The 14,524-nt window shown below is 46.3% G+C and overlaps 1 long non-coding RNA gene across 1 annotated transcript; it reads left to right on the forward strand.

The window, feature by feature from the left end:
• Nucleotides 1–1,613: 1,613 nt before the first annotated feature.
• On the forward strand, nucleotides 1,614–10,911 carry LOC112613414. Its single transcript, XR_003116947.1, has 3 exons — nucleotides 1,614–1,676; nucleotides 7,657–7,953; nucleotides 10,211–10,911. It is a non-coding gene; the product is annotated as an uncharacterized LOC112613414 (long non-coding RNA).
• The last annotated feature ends 3,613 nt before the right edge of the window (nucleotides 10,912–14,524 follow it).

Here is a 14,524-nt window from a genome sequence, read left to right on the forward strand (position 1 = left end):
TTAAAATTTTTTTTTTCATTTATAGCAACAGGGACTCACTATGTTGCCCAGGCTGGTCTTGAATTGCTGGGCTTAAGTGGTTCTCCCACTGTGGCCTCCCAAAGTGCTGGGATGACAGGCGTGAGCCACCGCGCCAGGCCGATAACTGATAGAATTTTTTTTTTTTTTTTTTTTTTTTGACAGAGTCTCACTCTGTCGCAAAAAAAAAAAAAAAAAATTATTTGTTTTTATTTTTATTTATTTTTTTGAGACGGAGTCTCACTCCGTCACCCAGGCTGGAGTGCATTGGCATGATCTCGGCTCACTGCCAGCTCCACCTCCAGGGTTCACGCCATTCTCCTGCCTCAGCCTCCCAAGTAGCTGGTACTACAGGCGCCCACCACCATGCCCGGCTAATTTTTTGTATTTTTAGTAGAGACGGGGTTTCACCGTGTTAGCCAGGATGGTCTCGATCTCGTGACCTCGTGATCCGCCCGCCTCGGCTTCCCAAAGTGCTGGGATTACAGGCGTGAACCACCGTGCCCGGAAATAGCTGATAGAATTTTTAAAGACCCTTGTGATGATCTGACCGTGGTAGGAATAGGGAGGGGTAACCCGAGTCAGTTTGCACATTGGGAACCTCCTCCACTAGGTCATACAGGCCTTTTGTGTGTAGATGGAATTATCATGTCCCACACTGTACCGGGACACCTCCCTCGATTAAGGTGATTTGCATCATGCAGGGCCTGCCTATTATTAGGGAGTCTCCTGAACATACGAACGTACAGGGACTGCATACACCTGTTGCTCAATTTCTAGCTAAATGCCTGGAGGTAGGGGATAAATAAATGGCATTCATACGGTGTAATGCCATGTTTCAAAAAGTTTTCAAAAATTGTTCAGTGGAGAAATGTGCAGGGTCAGTGGAATAAAACAAGTGTGTAAAATTAGATGATGATTGTTTTATACTCTATACGGACAAGCCTAAATTGGAGGGCATTTTGGAAAACTCGCTTGGATACATGAAAACTGTCAAGATCATTATAAAGAAACAACAGGATCCATTCTAGATTGAAAGCAACTTGAAATGATACAGTAGAGTGTAATGCGTGTTTAGTTTGTGCTTGAATAAAAGATGAAAACTACATAAGACATTGAGACAACTGGAGAATTTAGCATGCGGACTGGGGATTGGGTACAGGCTTCAATGTCATTACTTGGGTGAGTGGAAGAACGTACCTGTTCTTAAGGGACATCTGCTTAAGGATATACAAGGTTCGGGGGGGGAAATATCTCCAAACGATATACTTTTATATCTATGCGTGTACATGTGTGCGCGTAGAGCAAGAAAAAAGTACATATGCTGTATATTTCAAAGAACATATAAAACCATGGATGTCAATATACTTCCCTTTAGGTGCGCTGCCTGCGCAGAACCGACAGGTTCTGACCATCTGCAGCTCCCGCGCTCCCCTTCCGGCCCCGCAGCTCTGGGAACTCCATTTCCCAAAAGGCCTTGTATTCCCGTGCATGCCCGTTTCCAGGCAGGAAAGCGAAGGGCCTTCTGGGAGGTGAAGTCCTGGGCGGCCGCTGGCCACCGGACGGAAGTGCGTAACGGAAGTGCTGGCGGCCGTGTGTAAGACGCGGCCGGGCGTGCGGACTATCGCGGGGCCTTCTCTGAGGAGGCTGCCTCAGTGGTGAGTGGTGTGTGGAGGAGCGGCGAGGGTGATTGTGAGGGATGGACAGGCGCCCTGGCCTGAGAGTGCTGGCGGTGGGAGTGAACGAGTGGGCGGGTGGGACCGTGAGGGAAACGCGACCCCCGGTGGGTGCGGGCAGAGGCGCGCGCGGTGCGTGAGGGCGCTACCTCCCGTGTCTGGCCAGGTGTCACCGCTTATGCGCCCCTGGGAGGGGAGGGTCCTGTGCTGCAGGCCGAAGGAATGAGGGTCCACTGGAGGCTCTGTGAGCAAACCGCAGACCGTTCTCATGAAAGCAGGATGTCGGCAAACTGACAAACTGCGTCTGCCCCCAGAAAGAATGCTGGGGGCAGTCATGCCCCACATCCCGTGCTCCTTGAGGTTATCTACAGGAACATCTGGAACCTGTTGCACAAAGAAAGCAATTATGTGGGCCTGTGTTAAATCAAATAGCTGACCGACAGTTACCCCTTCCTCCCTATTCACTCTACCTAATAAATATGAAGGGCTGTAAAAGCTCAGGGCCCTTGTTCCCTAGAATCAAGGAGCCCCCTGATCCCTTCTTTCAAACAGATCCTTTTGTCTTTGTCTTCATTTCTGCCTTCGTCCTCCATTTGGTCCAGAGGCAACCCTGACAAGTAGTGCCCGACCAGGGACCTGAACGAGGAAGGTCTGCCAGAGCAGAGAAAGCGAAACTGATTAGAGGAACTAGGAACCCCTGGAAGGAAGAGTCTGCAGGTGGAGAATATAGTCAGTTCCCTGAGGAGTTTCTGAATCAGGGTAACATGGGGCAGAATTTGTCTTTTGAGGAGCAACATTATGTGCAGCTGCTTGAAGTTTTACTTAATCTGGTGCTCAGGTTAGTTCTCAAACATTAAGCTTTTACAGGAGGTTATTACACATAACCCATGGTTTCTGCAGACAGGTACCCTGGCTGTGGAAAATGGAGACCAAGTAGGAGAAGGATTGAAACGAGCTTATCAGAAAGCTCTTAAAGTGGATCCTTCTGTTTTCTCTGCTTGGGGTTTGGTCTGTACTGTTCTCCTGCCATTGTCCCCTTCTTATTCTGCTGGACAGCAGGAGCTATGTTCTGAATCTCAAAAATGGAAAGAATCTTTTGTCTCACCAACAGCGCCTATTGAAAATGATAAACAGGAGAGGGAGGATGAGAACTGGCCTGTACTGCCCCCAGTAGCAGAAATAGAGATCCCAATACAAAAAATTCTGCGTGCTGCAGCCATAGCTGGCGAGCCACTAGGACCTTGCGCTTTTCCTATCACCTTAAGGCCTGATCCAAATAATCCATAGCAGTTTATTCATGAACACACTCCAGTAAAATTTAAATTATTGAACTAATTAAAAGCTAGTGTGGTTACTAATGGAATACAGAGCCCATTTACTTTAGGATTGTTAGAATCTGTATTCAGCGCTGTGTGCTTCCCACCCTTGGATATAAAGCATTTAGCTTGCACTTGTTTGTCCGCTAGTGCATATCTGACATGGAATTTAAATTGGCAAGAAATGTGTGCAGACCAGGCTAGACAGAATCTTGCCGTTGGACATGGGAACATTACAGAGGAAATGCTGTTGGGTAGTGACTCTTATTCAGACCTGGTGCAACAATTGCACTTCCAGATGCCGCTTACCATCAGTGTGCCTTGGCTGCTAAGCATGCCTGGGCCACCATTCCTGAGAAAGGGGCCCCAGTATAATCTTTTCCGCATATCATGCAAAAATCACAAGAGCTCTATGCACAGTTTATTGCATGGTTACAACAGGCAGTGCAGCGTCAAATTCCTCATACTGCTGCTGCGAAAATGCTTACTTTGACCCTAGCTTTTGAAAATGCAAATGCAGATTGTAAATGTGCATTAGCACCTGTGAGATGTACAGAGAGCTTGGGAAATTTTCTCAAAGCCTGTGAGGTGTGGGAACTGAACTCCATCGTTCAACAATGTTAGCTCAAGCAATGGCTAATTTAGTAGTGAACAAATCTGAAAAGGGCCAAGGGTTGAGCCCTAAAGTGGGAAAATGTTATAACTGTGGAAAAATTGGACATTTCAAAAAAGAATGCCATCAGACCTCTAGGCGGAAGGGATCTTATAATGCAGTACCTGCCCCCTCCCCAAACACACACACACACACAAACACCAGGACTCTGCCCTTGCCATAATAAAGGAAATCATTGGGCTAATCAATATTGCTAAAAATTTCATCAGAATGGCACCCCGCTGTCAGGAAATGAAAATGGGGCCTGGGCCCAGCCCCTCAAACAATGAGGGCATTCCCCATCCAGGCCACAACCCGGCTACAGGGGTGGGTTCCTGGAGGAACACTGACTCCCTCTCCTCTGGAACACCCGGGAGTGCAGGATTAGATCGCCCAGTCAGAGAAAGGGTCACGTTAGTTGGAGGAGAGAAACCCACCAAAATTCCCACCGACATTTGGGGACCTTTGCCAACAGGATATAAAAGATTAATTTTAGGCCAAAGCCATCTTAACTTACAGGGCATTACTGTGGTCCCTGGGATTGTTGACTCTGATTATGAAAGAGAAATTCAAGTAATTGTAATGTCACAACATCTTTGGGTTTTTAAACCTGGGGAATATATTGCTCAGCTATTGCTTATTATTATTATTCTCTGCAAATTACACCCTTCTTCACAAAAGGAGAAAACAGGAAATCAAGAATTTGGGAGTACAACTACACATGAAATTTACCTATCCCAACCCATAGCTTCTAATTGACCCACCTGTGCAGTGCAAATTAAAGGAAAGAAGTGCTATGGACGTGTGGACATGGGAGCAGATGTTTCAGTAATATCCAAAAACAGTTGACCCCCATCTTGGCCCCTGCAATTAACCTCTACATCCTTAGTGGGAGTAGGAACAGCTCAAAGTGTTCAACAGAGTGCTGAAATTTTACTTTGTCTCGGTCCAGATGGACAGCCATGTACTTTTCAACCTTATGTTGCAAATCTCTGGGGCTGAGATTTACTTACAGCATGGGATATGAGACTCACAAATGAAAAGTTTGATAATCCAGGATTTAAAATATTGAAGGAAATGTGATATCAGAGTGGGAAAGGCTTGGGAAAGTTCCTACAGGGAAACCCCAATCCAATATCGGTAACTGGGCAAACGGATAGGACAGGGCTAGGGCATCAGAATTTCTGATAGGGGTCATTGATACTTCTCCACCCACTGCCTTGCCGCTAGAGTGGCTGACTGATAAACCTGTGTGGGTGGATCAATGGCGCCTATCACAGGCGAAACTGACTCAACTCCATCAGCTGGTAAGAAAGCAGTTGGATGCAGGCTGTACAAAAGAATCAGTTAGTGCTTGGAATTCACCAGTATTTGTGACCCCAAAAAAGTCAGGAAAATGGCAACTGCTGCATAATTTGAGAGTTAATGCACAAATTAAACCAGTGGGTGCATTACGGCAAGGTCTGCCATCCCCAGCAGCCATTCCAAAAGATTAGCCTCTTGTAGTAATAGATCTTAAAGACTGTTTTTTTACTATACCATTACACAAGAAGGACAAGCCTCAATTCGCCTTCTCTGTGCCTTCTGTTAATCAGAGAGAGCCTGTCTCTCATGATCAATGAAAAGTTTTATTACCCCAGGGCATGCTCAACAGTCCTACGTTATGTCAGCATTTTGTAGGAAAAGCATTGAAGGAGCCTCAGAATATGTTTCCCACCACCTACGTCATTCATTATATGGATAATGTTTTTTTTGGTCGCTCCTACAGATCAAGTATTATACCAGTTATTCAGAGAAATAAAATGGGCTTTAACTCAATGGAATCTTAAAATAGCTCCTGAAAAGGTGCAAACAACCTCCCCATACCAGTACTTAGGTACTATTGTTACTGAAAAAAGTATTTAGCCTTAGAAAGTAGCTCTTTGTAAGAACAAATTGCAAACTCTGAATAACTTTCAGCAGTTATTAGGGGATATTAATTGGCTGCGCCCAATGCTAGGTATTGCTCCTTATCAACTCACTCATCTTTATCAAACCCTCCAGGGAGATTCTTCATTAGATTCCCCTCAGCAACTTACTAAGGAGGCAGAAGCTGAATTACAGCTTGTAGAACAGATGTTTCAGCAACGACATGCCTCCCGGCTACAACCACAAAAGACGTTGCTTTTGTTTTTTCTTGCTACCCCCCATTCTCCAGCAGGACTTTTAGGTCAATTCATAGACAAAATTATAATGGTAATAGAATGGATTTTTTAATCCAAACAGTAAAATCTTTGCAAGTTTATCTTTCTTTAGTCACACAATTTATAACAATAGGCAGGCATAGATCAAAAATGCTTACAGGGTATGATCCTGATAAAATTATTGTTACCTTGGATTCCCAACAACAGGCTGAGGCCTGGAGGTGTCGACTGCATGGCAGATCACTTTCCCTGATTTTGTAGAAATAATAGATAACCATTATCCATCAGACAAAATTTTGCAATTTTATAAAATTCACCCTTTTATTCCCCCTGTGATTACTCATCACAAACCCATTTCAGGTGGACAGACCTATTTTACCGATGGCTCTTCCAAAACCTGCACAGCCATTTATGGACTTAAACATACTCAAATAATAAAGACCCCTAGAGTTTCAGTTCAGCACTCCGAATTAATGGCAGTTATTCAAGTTTTAAAGCTCAACCTTTATTTCCTATTGTCTGTAATTCAGCCTATGTTGTAAATGTAGCTAGTTGCATTAAAACTGCCACTATCAAGAGCACCTTAAAACCAGAACTGCTCAACCTATTTCTGAGACTCCAGAAAGCTGTTTGCTCTCATGCTGCCCCTTTTCATATTTCTTGTATCTGATCTCACACGCAATTTCCTGGGCCACTATCTCTAGGTAATGATAGAGCAGATAAATTCATCAGTTCTGTATTTCAATAAGCCCAAGCTTCCCATGCTTTACTGCATCAAAACACCTCTGCCCTTACTCGTTATGTGTCATCTGCCTCGCAGCCAGGTTCGAGCTGTTGTACAAGCCTGCCCCACTTGCCAGCATATCCCTGGTGTTGCACCCGTGGAAGGATGCAACCCATGAGGCTTGGCTCCGAATTAAATCTGGCAGATGAATGCTACATATAGAGAGAGAGCAGCCTTTGGCAAACTCCGCTATGTTCATGTAACTATAGATGCTTACTCCCATATATTACATGCCACATGCCAAACTGGGGAAACAGCTGGTCATGTCTGACGATATTGTCTGTCATCATTCGCCCATATACAGGTCCCTAAACAATTTAAAACTGACAGTGGACCTGCTTATGTTAGTCATGCTTTCCAAATTTTTTACAATTGTGGGCAATCAATCATAAAACAGGAATTCCATACAATTCCTGAGGGCAAGGCATTATTGAGCGGGCACACCAAACACTACAATGTATGCTGAAAAAACAAAAAGGGAGAATAGGAGACCAATTACCACCTCAAACAAAATTACATTTAGCCTTGTTTACTACTATTGTGTTTTTTTTGTTTTTTTTTGTTTTTTTTGAGACGGAGTCTCGCTCTGTCGCCCAGGCTGGAGTGCAGTGGCCGGATCTCAGCTCACTGCAAGCTCCGCCTCCCGGGTTTACGGCATTCTCCTGCCTCAGCCTCCGGAGTAGCTGGGACTACAGGTACCCGCCACCGCGCCCGGCTAATTTTTGTATTTTTAGTAGCGGCAGGGTTTCACCGTTGTCTTGATCTCCTGACCTCGTGATCCACCCGCCTTGGCCTCCCAAAGTGCTGGGATTACAGGCATGAGCCACCGCGCCCGGCTGCCTTGTTTACTTTAAATTGTTTGACTCCTGGTATGGAGCGCAAGACTCCAGCAGAACGACACTGGCAAGTGCTAGAGGAAAAGAGGCAAGTTTATCCAAAAGTGTTATGGAAATCCCTGGAAGAGGGACAATGGAAAGGTCCGGTGGATTTGCTGACATGGGGACGAGGGTATGCTTGTGTTTTACAGGAGATGGACAAACCGTGTGGGTGCCCTCCAGGTGTGTGTGACCATGGAATGGGAGACCAGAGGGATCCATGGTATTCAACCATGGGCCTGTTCCCTCCAGTACGAGCCATGAGCCAGCGGAATCTGAATGCGAAGACAGAACGAGGGCCGACCGGAGTCACAATGACAGCCAACCCCATAACATGGGGACAGATCAAGAAAACCACACAGGAAGCTGAAAAACTGCTGGAGCGCCAGGGTCAGGCAAAAACCCCTGACTCCATGTTCTTGGCCATGCTAGCTGTAGTGTCCTGTGCGGTATGTTTCCCCTGTGTAGAGGCAAAAACATATTGGGCATATGTTCCTAACCCACCAGCAGTGCGATTGGTACTCTGGAGTGACACTCCTCCTGAAATATATCATGATCAGGGAGCATGGGCACCAGGACCCCTAACTCCCCCTGACACAGAACAATAGCATCAATTACACCACCCCATTGGAAGGACTCCCTTTATGTATCACCACGGATATGTCACTCAACTGCAGCTGTCTTGCAGTCCAATCTTAGGCATGGTTAAATCACCACGGAAAAATTATGTATTCATTAGGCCTCAGCTCCATTAATGTTACTGGTGTGTTCACCAATCACTTCTGGCCCCATCACTCAAATTGTATTGATTATACGGAATGGGCTCCCTTTAATATTTCTCACCCCCCTCCTTGGACCCAGTGTCTTGGCCCTTTGGCCAGACAACTCTGTGTGAATGGGAAACATTGACTGGGGTTCCCTTGGCCATTTAGATGGGAAAGATGAAAATCAGATCTCTTGGCACAAACTTCACTGGCACTGGTGGCGGACCTTCAACACCTCTTCGCCACATCACACTGGGATTCAATCCCCCAGTTGACTGCACAACTTGCTTGGCACAGGACAGGCTTTAGCCCAGCCTTACCTTAGTGGCGTCATCTAGGAAAAAGAGGCCCAATTCAGGAATCAATATGGAAGGCAACACTCCCATTTATGAATAACAGCATCTGGGTCAGAACATTATCCAATAATAGTAATATTATTCAACACAGTTTTAATATCACCTTTGTAAAAAATATTACCAATTTATGGTTTGTGGGGTTTTTTTGTTGTTGTTGTGGTTGTTTGAGATGGAGTCTTGCTGTGTCACCCAGGCTGGAGTGCAGTGGTGCGATCTCAGGTCACTGCAACCTCTGCCTCCCGGGTTCAAGCAGTTCTCTGCCTCAGCCTCCCGAGTAGCTGGGATTATAGGCGCCCACCACACCAGGCTATTTTTTGTTTTTTGTATTTTTAGTAGAAATGGGATTTCACCATCTTGGCCAGGCTGCTCTTGAACTCCTGACCTGGTGATCCACCTGCCTTGGCCTCCCAAAGTGCTGGGATTACAGGCGTGAGCCACCACGCCTGGCTGGTTTGTATTTTTAATTCCTATGTTTTTCTAGCATCTAAGAAGGAGCAACTCCAAGTAAACATCACCCAATTGACTTGTGACTCTTGTCAACTGTATCACTGCCTCAATCATAGCACAATACAAACACACAACATCCCCACTCTAATAATTCTGGGTCGTATCCCTGGGTTATGGATCCCTGTCAATTTGTCCAAACCTTGGGCTGCCACCCCTGCTTTACATTTTGTAAAACTCCTTACCCAGCTCACTCATTGTGCACATAAAGCCTTAAACATAGTAATTTTTAATGTAATCTCAGTCACACTAATAACCTCGGTTGTGGTGTCCTCAGTAGCACTACATAGTTCTATTCAAACAGCCCAATATGTAGAAAATTGGACACGTACAGCCAACCAGGCATGGATGCTTCAAAATAAAATTAATACCGAATTACAAACAAAGGTAGCAGTGTTAAAGACTACTGTTCTGTGGCCGGGAAAGCAGGTACAAAGTTTGCAATTGCAGAAGCAATTGCACTGTCATTTCAATCATATTCATATTTGTGTGATCAATTTGGAATAGAACCAAAGTAAATATCCATGGAACCTTGTAAAAGCTCATTTGCAGGGAGCTTTTACATCCAATATTACTTTTGATATCAGTAACTTACAGAGTAAAATTCTTTTTTTTTTTTTTTTTTGAGACGGAGTCTCACGCTGTGTCACCCAGGCTGGAGTGCAGTGGCGCGATCTCGGCTCACTGCAAGCTCTGCCTCCCAGGTTCACGCCATTCTCCTGCCTCAGCCTCCGAGTAGCTGGGACTACAGGCGCCCGCCACCACGCCCGGCTAGTTTTTTGTATTTTTAGTAGAGACGGGGTTTCACCATGTTAGCCAGGATGGTCTCGATCTCCTGACCTCGTGATCCACCTGCCTCGGCCTCCCAAAGTGCTGGGATTACAGGCTTGAGCCACCGCGCCCGGCCAGAGTAAAATTCTTAACTTGAATAAGCAAACTCAAAAATAACAGCCCTCTTTTAGAAGCTTAAACAGAATTCCAGCAGGACTTAGATAGCCTCAACCCCTGGACCTACTTAAACATAACCTCAATGTCTCTTTTAGAAGAATAATGTTGTTATGTCTCTGTTTTTTTGCTTATAGTCTATAGGATCAGGTGAACCACCAACCAGCAATTGAAAGCTGCACAGCCTGAAATTACCTTTATTCAATTAATGCAAAAACAAAAAGGGGGAGATGTTGGAGGCCGAAGGAATGAGGGTCGTGACCAACTCAATATACCACTGGAGGCTCTATGAGCGAACAGCAAACTGTTCTCATGAAAGCAAGATGCTGGCAAACTGACAAACTGTGTCTGCCACCAGAAGGAATGATGGGGGCAGTCATGTCCCAGGTCCCATGCTCCTTGAGGTTATCTACAGGAACATCTAGAACCTGTTGAACAAAGAAAGCAATCATGTGGGCCTGTGTTAAATAGCTGACTGACAGTTACCCCTTCCTCCCTATTCACTCTACCTAATAAATATGAAGGGCTGTAAAAGCTCAGGGCCCTTGTTCCCTAGAATCAAGGAGCCCCCTGACCCCTTCTTTCAAACAGATCCTTTTGTCTTTGTCTCATTTCTGCATTCATCCTCCTTCGTTCGGTCCAGAAGCAACCGTGACAGTCCTGCATGTGTTGATGCCACCTGTCTGTGCAGGTGTGACCTCAGGTGTGTGAGTATCCCTTATACTTGTTATCATCACTGCCTATTTGCTCTTCCTCCAGCCTCTGGCAACCACTAATCCACGTTATGTGTCTAGATTTGCCTCTTCTGGATACTTCATATAAATGAAGTTATACAATATGTAGTTTCCTGTGTCTGGCATTTTACCACTGAACATGTTTTCAGAGTTCATCCATGTTGTAGCATGTATCAGTTTTTCATTCTTCTTTATGGCTGAATAATACTCCATTGTAGGCCGGGTGCGGTGGCTCACGCCTGTAATCCCAGCACCTTAGGAGGCCGAGGTGGGCGGATTATGAGGTCAGGAGATCGAGACCATCCTGCCTAACACAGTGAAACCCTGTCTCTACTAAAGAATACAAAAAATTAGCCGGGCGTAGTGGCGAGTGCCTACAGTCCCAGCTACTCGGGAGGCTGAGGCAGGAGAATGGCGTGAACCCAGGAGGCAGAGGTTGCAGTGAGCTGAGATTGTGCCACTGCACTCCAGCCTGGGTGACAGAGCAAGACTCCGTCTCAAAAAAAAAAAAAAAAAAAAAATACTCCATTGTACGGATATACCACAGTTTGTTTACTCATTCTAGACGTTGGGGTTGTTGCCAACTCTTCTGATATTATAAATGCTACTGCTGTGAACATTCATGTACAGGTGTTTGTGTGGATGTATATTTTTAATTTGGGAAGGGGATGCCATGGGTGGGACCTAGGCTTGTGAAGAGCCTGGCCTGGGTGTATCTCTCTGTCCCAGGAGCGCCTGTGTGTATGGCCATGACCACACCCTCTCCTTGCTGCCTGTGCTCATTAGCCGTGCTTCATTTCCAGAATCCCAGGCCTGGGCCCCTGAAGTCAAAGCCAGGAGCCTAGAGCTGCACTGGTGTGTAGGATCAAAGAGAAGGTGGCAGTGGCCCTGGAAACAAACCTGTCTCTGCAAGAGTCACTAGCAACCTGGGACCTCTGCCCAGGACTGAGACCTCAGGTGCCCCCTACCCTGTAGCTGCTAAGGCCAAGCAATGTGGAGACAGAGCAGTGGGTGAGGTGAGGTAGATGGTGGGGTGGCAGTCACAGTGGTATAGGGGGCAGGTATAGGGCTAGATATTTTCAGAAGCCAGATATCCCTCTAAAACACACCCTGCTTCTGCTTCCTTCATTCCACTGCCCTGCCTTCCTCAGCCTGCTCTAAGCCACTACCTCCTCACAGTTCTCCTGCTTCCCATTGCCCCCTTCATCACTCTCCACTCAGCATTGGGTAGAGAGGGTCTTTTACCCCTGACTGGTGAGGCCACCCCTCACTTTAAACCCTCCATCACTGCCCAGGCCATCGGAGTATGGTTGGCAAACTCTTCTGTAAAACACAAGCAGCAGGCTGGGTGCAGTGGCTCATGCCTGTAATCCCAGCACTTTGGGAGGCCAAGGCAGGTGGATCACCTGAGGTCAGGAGTATGAGACCAGCCTGGCCAACATGGTGAAACCCTGTCTCTACTAAAAACACAAAACTAGCTGGGCGTGGTGGTGCATGCCTGTAATCCCAGCTACTCAGGAGGCTGAGGCAGGTGAATTGCTTGATCCCAGGAGGTAGATATTGTGGTGAGCCGAGATTGCACCATTGCACGCCAGCCTGGGCAACAAGAGTGAAACTCTCTCAAAAACCAAACAAACAAAAAACCAAGCAGCAAATGTTGTCAGCTTTGTAGGCTCAGAGGGAAAACCAAAGATGTTACAAAGGTACCTATCTAACAAGAGAAAAACACATGTCCATACATTTTATTAATAAAATCCAAAACTTCATTAAGTGTAATTCATTCCTTAAATTAATCAATGAGCAAAAAGCTTTTCACAAGAGGTTTCATTTTATACATAGGAAACAGACCCCAAGGGATGTGAGCAGCACAGAATCACAGCAGAGAGTGGTGAAGATTTGATCCTAGATCTGACAGACTACCATCATACTTGCCATTCTCAGCTTAGGAATAAGATGGGGAGGAAGGTGTAGGTACTGGGCAAATCAGGGCCCAAAGAGTCTGTTCGGTACTCTTGCCTCTGTGGGAAGGAACAAAAGACCCCACATCTGCCCTTCCTTCCTGGGAGTCTCTGTTAGGACCTGAATTCAGTACAGCTGGAATGATCAATTTTTCTCTCTTTAGAGCACTCACCCACTTGACATCTCACTTTGTTCTCACATAGTCCTCATATAGGTATCCTGTGGCTGCTGTCCTTGAAACCTGATAGCATGGAGCTGAGGCCTCAGACTATAACAGGGCACATAATTTTGCATGAAGTTCAAGAAGAGGCTGGGCTGGGCATGGTGGCTCATGCCTGTAATCCTAGCACTTTGGGGGGCCAAAGAGAGTAGATCACCTGAGCTCAGGAATTCGAGACCAGCCTGGCCAACATGGCAAAACTCTGTCTTTACTAAAAACACAAAAATTATCCCGGCATGGTGGCAGGTGCCTATAATCCCAAGCTACTCAGGAGGCTGAGGCAGGAGAAGCGCTTGAATCCGGGTGACAGAGCCTCTAATAAGCCGAGATAGAACCATTCCACCCCAGCCTGGACGACAGAGGGAAACTCCGTCTCAAAAAAAAAAAAAAAAAAAAAAAAAAAAAAATTAAAATTAAAAAAAAATTAGGCTGGGACACCTTTTCCGGAAGGGCTACCTACTACAGGGGAGCTGTCTAAGGTGCTGAAATGTCCTAGCCCTGCGCCGTCCAATATGGTAGGTATGATTAAATTCAAATAAAATTACAAGTTCCATTTCCCAGTCAGACTAGCTATGTTTCTAGTACTCAGGAGCTACATGGGGCTGATGGTGCCATATTAGACAGCACAACTCCAGAACTTTTCCATCCTCACAGAACATTCTAGAGTTTAATTTGACTGCTAGTTACACAGGGCTGTGCATTTACCAAATTCACTAAGCTGAGCACTTGTACTTCTGTAAAACATGTATATGTAATTTTGAAAGCACAAAGTTTCACATCTCCGCCTGCCAGTCACTTTACCAAACAACCTTTGGTTTAACTTCTCTGTGCCCCAGTTTCCCAACCTGTAAAAGACAGTAATGATAATACCTCCCCTTTGATTGGTTGAGAGTACCATCAAAGGTGTTTGCTGGCTGGCCTGACCTGCAGGAGGTGCTCAGGAAAGGGGAGCTGCTGCTGTCATTTGGTGGAAGTGGGTCCCCTTATTTGGCTCCCAGGGCCTGAACACTGCCACATTCCAACACATCGTCCCCATGTTAAGGAACTCAGCATCACACAGCAAGTCCTTGAGAAGCCCAAAGCCAGAGGCAATGTGGGGGCAGCAGCACAGGTGGCTGTGGCTGCCTATGAAGACCCAGCCTAGGTCCAGAGGAGGTACCCAGATGAGGTGGGGTGTCTGTGTGGACGGCTTTCTGTTATAGAGGCAGGCGTCTGAGGCACAGGTCTTAAGCATCAAATCAGGAATCCTCTTTCTGTGGAACCCCAAGGCCAGTGACCCCCTTGCCCTTCCTGGGAGTCAGGAGCAGAAGGAGGGTGTGCAAGTGGCATGGCTCCCTCACACTCACACAGGCACCCTCACCCTCAGCCCTCACACAGCCACCCTAACCCTCAGCCCTCACAAAGGCATCCTCACCCTCAACCTTCACACAGTCACCTTCACCCTCAGCCCTCACACAGGCACCCTCAGCCTTCACATAGGCACCCTCAGCCCTCACACAGCCATCCTCAGCCCTCACACAGGCACCCTCAACCTCACA

The sequence above is a fragment of the Theropithecus gelada genome, chromosome 19 (genome assembly GCF_003255815.1).
Source record: "Theropithecus gelada isolate Dixy chromosome 19, Tgel_1.0, whole genome shotgun sequence".
NCBI lineage: Eukaryota > Metazoa > Chordata > Mammalia > Primates > Cercopithecidae > Theropithecus > Theropithecus gelada.